General features: G+C 40.0%; 1 long non-coding RNA gene across 1 annotated transcript; it reads left to right on the forward strand.

The window, feature by feature from the left end:
• Nucleotides 1–3195: 3195 nt before the first annotated feature.
• On the forward strand, nucleotides 3196–4418 carry LOC114456787 (uncharacterized). The gene is made up of 4 exons (XR_003672881.1): nucleotides 3196–3444; nucleotides 3836–3921; nucleotides 4051–4178; nucleotides 4292–4418. It is a non-coding gene; the product is annotated as an uncharacterized LOC114456787 (long non-coding RNA).
• Nucleotides 4419–9667: the final 5249 nt, after the last annotated feature.

Below are 9667 nucleotides of genomic sequence, written 5' to 3' on the forward strand. Positions count from 1 at the left end.
TCTGTTACCCTTTATGAACATCTGGAGAATTCAGCACTCATTATAGATACAATTTGTAGATAAAATTGTTTTAAGAAAATATGCAAATGCACAATTAAACCCAAAGCAGTTTTGAGTTTAACATTTTTAAAAACTTGACAATGTTAACCATAATGCTAAGGGACCTGCCTAACAGAAAACAGCTCAAACTATTAAAATGTTGCATCTTTTTACACTGTGACATCATCTTCAAAAGTCTTAAAAGTAACAATCTCATTTTTAAAATGTACAGTAAGGAGTGGAAAGTACAGATATCTGTTTTAAAAAGTAAGAAGTAAAAGTAAAAAGTCACCAAAAAAATAAACATTTAAGTACAGATACCAGACAAAACTACTTAACTACAGTAACAAAGTATTTGTACAAAGTATTTGTACAAAGGATTTGTACTTTGTTACTTGTCACCTCTGCTGGCCACGCCCACAGAAGAGTGTTTAAACATTATAGGCAATGGCTATCTGTAAGTAAGCCCGTAGTATGAGGTGCCCAGTGTAACAATTTAGTATGAAAGTTGTAGCTAACACATTTTCATTATTTATCTCACTTTTCTCGTATTTAGCACATTTTCCTACATTTAACTCAACATTTAACCACATATATAGAGGTTAAAAAAAGCATTAAATATAATTATTTAAATCTAAATCTAAATGGTATATGTTATATCTAAATGTTAAATCTTATATATAAATGTTAAATCTAAATGTTATATGTTATATCTAAATGTTAAATCTAAGTCTAAATGTTAAATCTTATATATAAATGTTAAATCTAAATGTTTAAATCTAAATCTAAATAATATATGTTAAATCTAAATGTTATATATCATATCTAAATGCTTAATTTTATCTCTAAATGTTAAATCTAAATCTAAATTTTGAACTTAAATGTTTGCACATATGATAATTGATCCCGCCCCTTGTAACCTCAACCAATACACAATCAGAGACACACACAGCCGATCCCACCCACCTCTTCACCCTTCACCGATGCCTGCCTGAGTGATATGTATGGCTGGTTTTCTCCCGGCGGCGGAGATCGAGCGCGCACTCATGGCAGATGGACGAGCTGCCCTTCACAGTACACTTGCGCAACACAACAGTGCAACACAGTTATTAAAATGTATTTCAATGCTGTAGTTTGATGTGACATGCTGCGATCTCCTGGGTTACATGTGGTTACGGTAGCTGAATAAATAAGGTACTGCACTTGAAAGCAAAGGTCTTGGCATCAAACCCACCATGGGCCACCTTTACTATTTCATCTTTTTTGGGATGTCTGGAATACGTCTGCTGAGCAGACCAACGTTGAAATGACGAGATGGCCTGAAGTTGAGACGACGTCTCTGGCGGGTGCTGAATGAACATTTTTACAACTTACTAGACATTGTTAGAAGAGTCACTTCTACACAGCGTTTAACGTGACATAACACACACGTTTTGCAGTTTCCGGTGAACATCCGCACCTACGGGATCACCTCATTTATTCACACACACATGTCATCTCCTGATTGTCACATGACCAGCGCGTCCACAGCGGCCGCCAATGACAACATCAAACACAAACATTCAGGGGCATAATAATAACTTTAAACAGAAATGAGAGCATATCTCTCAACACCCCCACTTGCTCACATTTAGAAAATCTTTTTTTTTTTTTTTTTTTTGCATACATGATTTGGCCCTCACACTGTAATAGTTCATATACCAAACATAAACAACTCACATGTCATTAGCTTCAGCTTTGTAGCTGGTTTAGTTAGGACATCTGCAACCATTTCATTGGTTGGACAGTACTTCAAGTTCATCTGGTCACCATTCAACATAGATCTTACAAAGTGGTATTTAATATCCACATGTTTACATCGCTGTCTGTGTACAGGGTTTTTAGCTAAGGCTATAGCTCCCTGATTGTCCTCATAGATAATGCACCTGTATGTTTCACCATCAAAACAGTTCAACAGCTGTTGTAAGTACAGGCACTCTTGCATAGTCGCAGCTAAAGCCATATACTCTGCCTCACAGGTGGATAGTGCGACTGTCGGCTGTCGTTTGGTTTTCCATGAGACTAATGGACCATTTCTGTTTAAACTGATACAGTAACCTGTGGTGCTTTTTCGATCACTAACATCAGCGGCCCAATTAGCATCACTGTAAGCATGGATTATGGTCTTATCTTTGCATTTATATAATTTATAATCAAATTATCTTTTGTCATAAATGTATCTCAAGGCCCTGGGTTTATTAGAAAATAAAGTCCTAAAAAATATTTGTTTCATAGCAGTTAACTTCTCACTACAAAAGTTGTAACAGAACATGCAAAAAACACCCAAAAACACAGACCTAAAACATAATTATTGCTTTAATTCATTCATTTATCTTCTGACCTGATGTTCAGGGTCATGGGAGTCTGCTGGTGCATATTGCCTTTTGGTTTAATTCATTCAACATCAGTGTTGGGAACGTTACTTTAAAAAAGTAATTAGTTATAGTTGCTCACTACTTGTTCAAAAAAGTAACTGCATTATTAACTAAATTACTCTATAATAAAAGTAACTCATTACCAAGGAAAGTAACTATTTACGTTACTGTTAAAAAAAAAAAACGTTGCTAAATGTCAAAGAATTCACATTTTTTAGATGTGTGTGTCGTTGTGAGGTGTTTCATTAATTTTGAGTTGTTTACAACAGATGTGGACAAAGTCTTCACTCCTGGATATAATGAACACTTCACATGTACGTTCTTGCCTTTGACCATAATTAATATAAAGTAGTGTTTGTATCGTCACCTTAAAAATGTCAACTTTTCATCAGATTGCTCCACGCTCATCATCTCTGCTGATTCATCAAATCTGCTCTGTGTGTGTGTGTGTTAGCCAATCATAATCGCTCACCTTGTTTTTAACCACCTCCTCACTACAGCTGAGTAAGAAGCCAGGGATGCTTTCGGATAAAAGTTTATTCAATCAATGCATGTAACGCACCGTATTTAACGTTCAGTAGCGATAACGGCGTTGTAACGGCGTAAAAAGTAATTAGTTAGATTACCCCGTTTCTGAAAAACAAACGCCATTACATAACGCCGTTATTTTAAACACTGTTCAACATTGACTAACAAAACAAAGGGATTAGTGGTAATAAAAACTGTGACCCAGTCATTTTCCAGATGAAACCTAACTCTGATTTACTTCCATTCAGATCCAAAGAGTCAACTACACACAGGAGGTGAAATCTGCCTTCCTGGAGGAGGTCTTTGACAGAGCTAATCTGTCCTCCCCAGCCGTCAGCAACCTGGAAATCCAGCAATGGCTCAGGGTTCGACTGGAGCCTCTTCTGTCCGACCTGTCCTCTACCCTGGTCTCTCCGTTGTTCTCCATTGGCAGTAACAAGACTTGTAACAGCACAGAGGAGATGTATGAGTTCTCTGATATCAAATTACCAGTTTATAAATCAGACCCTCCAGGAATTTGTGATGTTGCTTGAAATCTGCGCGGCCCTGCAATTCTGTCCCATCGCCGCAAATTTGTGGTCGATTCGGCGGCACAACATGGCTGAAATCCGTCCGCTTTGTGTAAGCCACCATCAACTTCCGAAACCGCCGGGAGTCCCCCAGTGTGACCGGAATCACCATTTAGTCTGGTTACAGACTGAGTCACAACAGCAAAACTCACTTTTTCCTCAAAATGACGCAACTCAGACATTTTATGCCGCAACAATTACAAAAATTGGCCGCGAAATCCTGGAGGGACTGATAAATGTAACATTGCTGTGAATATTCACACATCTCACCTTCTCTTGGTTTAGCATTACATTGCTGGACACACTACAACCAACACTGAGCATCGATACCCAAAAAGAGATCCAGAGAAATATTCAGTTGTTTCTCCAAGGTTTGTAGTTTACACTGAACTGCAGGTTCACTACAAAACTTTGATTTCTATTTTCTTCTGTTGTTACAAATCAGTGTTGTTCTTTCCTTCAGAATATATGATTATATGATTTGCTTTTCATCCAAACAGGTCCAGAACCACTAAACTGTTACACGGGGGGAAGCTTCTATATCTACCTGCAGAACACGTTTCTCAGTTTTGGTTTTCCGGACATTCCAACATTTATATCTCTCCTGCCATCAACACGCAAATCTGAGGTTAAAAAACTAATTAATAAAAGTTAGCTGTAAAATGTTATACTTACGTACTGTAAAGCTAACCTAATAAGATGTTATTACTGTGTTGGCTAATTAAACATATTGTCCTACAGCTCCTAAGTACCATCAGCACCTCTGAACTTGGACAGTTCCTCAGACAACCCAACGTGCTCGCCAACCATTCTGACATCTGTGACATCTTCAGCAACTACAACAACACTAATCAATTCCTTGAAACTGTAAGTGAAAACTCTCTGAACACTACATATTTACTTGCTGTGAATGTGGAGATGTTAAAACATTTATACTTAATATGGATTTAACCCTCCTATTATCCTCAAATATTACTAACATATTTGACCCATGGGAATCTGACTCCGGGTATTTACCTCCAGAAAATGATTACTGACAACATTAATGACCACTGAACTACAGTATGAACCCTATTGGTTGTGCTGATGAAATGACATTTCCTGCAGTGCCACCATCAGGTCAAACTTTCAGTTTTAGAGTTAAGGCTCAAACATATTCGGGTGGACACCCGCAAAGTAGCTGGTGTCACAAAACACTGCTCGGCATGTATCGACCCACGTTAAATATATCACCGACCAGTATTTCACTGCCTGGTGAACACAAGCTTAGAGGAGAGACTGGTAGACGAGCTACAAAAGTACCGACACCTTTAAAACACGTCCCAGGAGAACAAGGACTACTGAGAAGCGCTAAGGATTGTGGGAAATGTAGGATTTTAATGGAAACTTCTACACCCCCTTTTCCTCTCATAAATATTTATATTTACTTATTTGTATCTCCTTTTTTGTAACATATTTGGGGTTATTCACTATGAAGTCCTCTGTCTCACACACATTCTCCTTTACATCATTTTCACTGTGAAAGAACAGACAGACAAGTTTTACACAACTAAAACATCTTGGGGTCAGAGGAACATCAATGCGTGCAATAAAAAATCATCATGATAATTTCATGTTTAATCAATTGTACCAAATTAGGAGAAATCATGAAATATGAAGAACTATTATTTTTTAAATGATAAACGTTAAGAATTAAGTGAAAATGAAGTTGAGTGTTGTCTTGGTGCATGTGGCGATAGGAGGACGTTCCAGATGACGTGAGGATGCAAAGCCTGCCCTGTTTCTGGGCCACAGCCCTCAGCAGCTCCAGCAGATCTGAGGCTGATTTATGGTTTGATCAACGCTTGAAGGACTATCTTATCTTCTTGACAAAGGACCTCATAAACTCCAGCCAAGTGCAGAACGCTTCCTGCTTTGCATTCCAGAACTGTGAGGGTTTTTTCACGCATCACCATGAAGTTCTAACAAAAAAATAAGTAACAGCATTTTCTCTCTCTTAATAGGGTCGATTTCATGGGAAATAACTTCACGTACAACAGCTCTGACTTTGAACAAAGGGATGTGTACAACTCCATCAGGGCCTATTTGGACACAGGTAGGGGCGCGCCTTCATGTGATGTCATGATGGGGCAGGAACAGCCTTGCTGAACCTGACTGTAAATAATAGAAAAGTGCTTTTCTTTGCGCTTCAAAGAATTTATATTATTGCTGTTCTAAAATATGTGATTGCACTTTTTATCTTTTTTAGTTTTGAATCAGAATCAGAATCATGTTTTGGTGACCTGTGCTCTCTCAGATAGTGTAACATTAAATAATAACAATCAACTAGAATAAAGAAAAAGAAATAAAAATAAATAAAAAAAGAAGTATAAACATAAATATAAGAGTAGTTAGACTATGTGCAAACTAAATAAAAATAACAAGATAATAATAATAATAATAATAATAATATAATAATAATAATAATAATAATAATAATAATAATAATAATAATGAAATAAAATATAAATATTAATATAATAAGATAATAGTGCAGTAGTGCATTGATGAGTAGTGCAGGTGAACATTTAAATTAAAGGTATGTACATGAACATTTCACAGTGACAGGTTGATCCAGGGTTGTTATGTTTAGTTCCAGGTTATTTCACAGTAACAGAAACAGGTCTGACACTCTATGACTGTTTAGTGTTAATCACAGTGACAGCCTGGGGGAAGAAACTGTTTTTATGGAGGGTAGTTTTGGCGTACAGTGATCTGTAGCGTCTGCCGGAGGGGAGGAGTTTAACAGATTGTGTGCAGGGTGGGAGGGGTCTGCAGTGATGTTACCTGCCCATTTCCTGACCCTGGACAGGTATAAGTCTTGGATGGAGGGCAGATCAACACCAATGATCTTTTCTACAGTCCTGATTATCCTTTGTAGTCTGTGTCTGTCTAGTTTGGTTGTAGATCCAAACCAGACAGTGATGGAGGTGCACAGAACAGACTGAATGATGGAGGTGTAGAACATGATCAGCAGCTCCTGGGGCAGGTTGAACTTCCTCAGCTGACGCAGGAAGTACATCCTCTGCTGTGCCTTTTTCCTGGTTGTGTCTATGTGGGAGGTCCACTTCAGGTCCTGTGAGATTGTGGATCCCAGGAACCTGAAGGAGTCCACGGTAGCCACTTTGCTATTCAGAATGGTGTGGGGGGGGGGATTTCTCCTGAAGTCCACTGTCATCTCCACAGTCTTGAGCGGGTTCAGTTCCAGATGGTTCTGACTGCACCAGAGAGCCAGCTGTTCCACCTCCCGTCTGAAGGCAGGACTCGTCCCCATCCCTGATGAGACCGATGACGGTGGTGTCGTCTGCAAACTTCAGGAGTTTCACAGAGGGGTCCCTGAGGTGCAGTCATTGGTTGTAGAGGGAGAATAGAAGTGGGGAGAGAACACACCCCTGAGGGGCACCAGTGCTGAGTGACCGGGTGCTGGATGTGATGCTTCCCAGCCTTACTTGCTGCTTCCCTGTCAGTCAGGAAGTTGGTGATCCACTGACAGGTGGAGGCCGGCACTGTGAGCTGGGTGAGTTTCTGGTGAAGGATGTCCGGGATGATGGTGTTGAACACAGAGCTGAAAATCCACAAACAGGATCCTAGCGTAGGTCCCTGGGGTAGTCGAGGTGATGCAGGATGTAGTTCAGTCCCATGTTCACTGCATCCTCGACAGACCTGTTTGCCCGATAGGCAAACTGCAGGGGGTCCAGCAGGGGTCTGTGATGTCCTTCAGGTGGCTCAATACAGCCTCTCAAAGGACTTCATGACTACGGACGTCAGGGCAATGGGTCGATAGTCATTGAGTCCTGTTGATGGCAGGTTTCTTTGGGGACTGGGATGATGCTGGAGCTTTTGAAGCAGGAGGGTACTTCACACAGCTCCAGTGATGTATTGAAGTCCGTGTGAAGATGGGGACCAGCTGAAGATAAAACAGTTAAAATTTTTAGGTTTTTTCAAAACATTTTAAATTTTTTTACCCATTTTGTTGAAATTTAGTGGGAATGGGGATGGGGCGGGGGGGGGGGGGGGGGGGGGGGGCACGTTTTTCCTGTGGGCGAACCTAAAGAAGCCACAAGCGAACACGTTGTTCGCTCTTTATGAAAAGTTAAGTCTATACGTTCAAACTGCAGGTAAATGTGACCCAATCCAATCTTTTTTCTTATAGACGCCTGTATTCGATCTGTTAAAGACTGTTAAAGTCTGAACAACACAATTCAGATTTCTTCAAATCCGATCCAGGTCACTTTCATACATGGTCCTAAATCTGATACGTATCCATTTTTTTGTTATGTGACTGCAGTCTGGATGGCGAGGCTCTTTCTATCGACTTCTACGTCACTGCATCTAAAAGTACATTGTAAGATGTAGCACTAGAGCTGGGCGATATGGACCAAAACTCATATCTCAATATTTTTTTTCTCAAAATGGCAATTTACGATATAAATCTTGATATTTTGTATTTTAAATAAAGTCAGACCAGAAAATAATGCTGAAGTTAAAATGTCACACAGGCTCATTTTGTGCAGTAAGATCTGCAGTGAGAACGCAGTGTATTTCAGTGCGTGGTGGATTATTTCTCTTTATAAACATTTCTATGGTTTGAAGGTTTTTGCCCATGTGTTGATTTCAAAGGGAAACCGATACAACCGTGCAGCAAACTTGGTTACAAGCTCAGAACTCATTTATCTGATAAACAAGGTCTGTTTTCCAGGATCTGGAGCCAGATGCTACAATGCCAGTGATGCAGAGCTCAGCTCTACTGATTGGTTTGCAAGTAATCTGGGAAACTTTGTGTCATTTCTGACTGTGGATGATCTGACAGCATTTGTGTCCAGCAGTCAGGTAAGACCCGTGCACAGAAGTTAACTGTTGATAACTATGTCATCTCGTCATGCTGATCGACACTTGTTTGTTTCCACGTTTCAAGATGCAAGTGTTTGTAACTAATGAAGCCAACCTTGAGCTCTTCAGCACTGCTTCAGTCTCAGAGGAAATCAGAGACTACTATTTAACACAGCTTTTTGTTTTCAACCCCAGCTTTGACTTACTCAGGTAAGTTTCATGCAAATAATAATAATAATTACTTTTATTATAAGTGCTTTTTAAATCCTCAAAACAATTTACAGTTAAAACAAAACAACAATGTGTGATTCTATATCACATGTGAAACTCATGGAGCGGGGGCCAAATCCGGTCCTTTGGAGCATCCAATTCCATCCGCAGGAACGAGTAAAAATGACAAAGATAATGCCTAAATCGGTGTTTTTTTTTTTTTGTTTTTTTTATAAATGGGGCTACGTGTATCCCTAGGAATACGCAATGGCAAAACATTACGTATTCCTAGGGGTATTATTTTGTAATATTCCTTATTTACAAAATAATACTCTTTAAAATGTGTGTCATCACTCATTATGCTCTATAGTTGTTTTAAACAGTTTTCTAAGCAAAATGTTGTTGTCGGACAAAGGGGGGATTTGATTCAGAAATAAGAGAAACGGGGGACTTGTTACAGAGCGGGTAAGAGCTCAGGTGCAGATGAGAAACCACACAGAGTCAGAACTGAATTAACCTCTTTATTAAGTAACCTAAGGGAGCAGGCAAGACCTGGGGTCCGCTAAAAGGTGCGAAGCGTAACTGAGTGTCCAGGGAGGTGGGGCTGAGGATGGCAGGCACAGGCAAGGCAGAAGATCCAGGCAGGTATCAGGGAGAAGTCCCATGACCCAAACAGGCTGAGGCAGGCAGACAGATGAGCAGGCAGAGGCTAGACGGGACAAGGTGGAAGCTGGAGCCGATCGGGTGGAGGTCTGAGTAACTCTGGGTTGCAGACGATCTGGCCCAGATTGCTGATCAGGGTGCCGCCTTTATGGGGCTGTTGATTGCATCCCGCAGGTGGAACTTATCAGAAATCAGGCCACTCACTCTCAGCACCACTGAAAAACAGACAAAAGAAGACAGGGAAACAGCGCCCCTAAGTGGCGCTAGAGGTAGAGGGGGTGACAGGACTAGAGCCAAAAATGTTTGAGAACCACTGCTCTATATGAAACTCAACAATATTTGCAAGGACTTTGTAACGTGTGTTGCTGGATAGTA

Source organism: Gouania willdenowi, chromosome 22 (genome assembly GCF_900634775.1).
Source record: "Gouania willdenowi chromosome 22, fGouWil2.1, whole genome shotgun sequence".
Lineage (NCBI taxonomy): Eukaryota > Metazoa > Chordata > Actinopteri > Blenniiformes > Gobiesocidae > Gouania > Gouania willdenowi.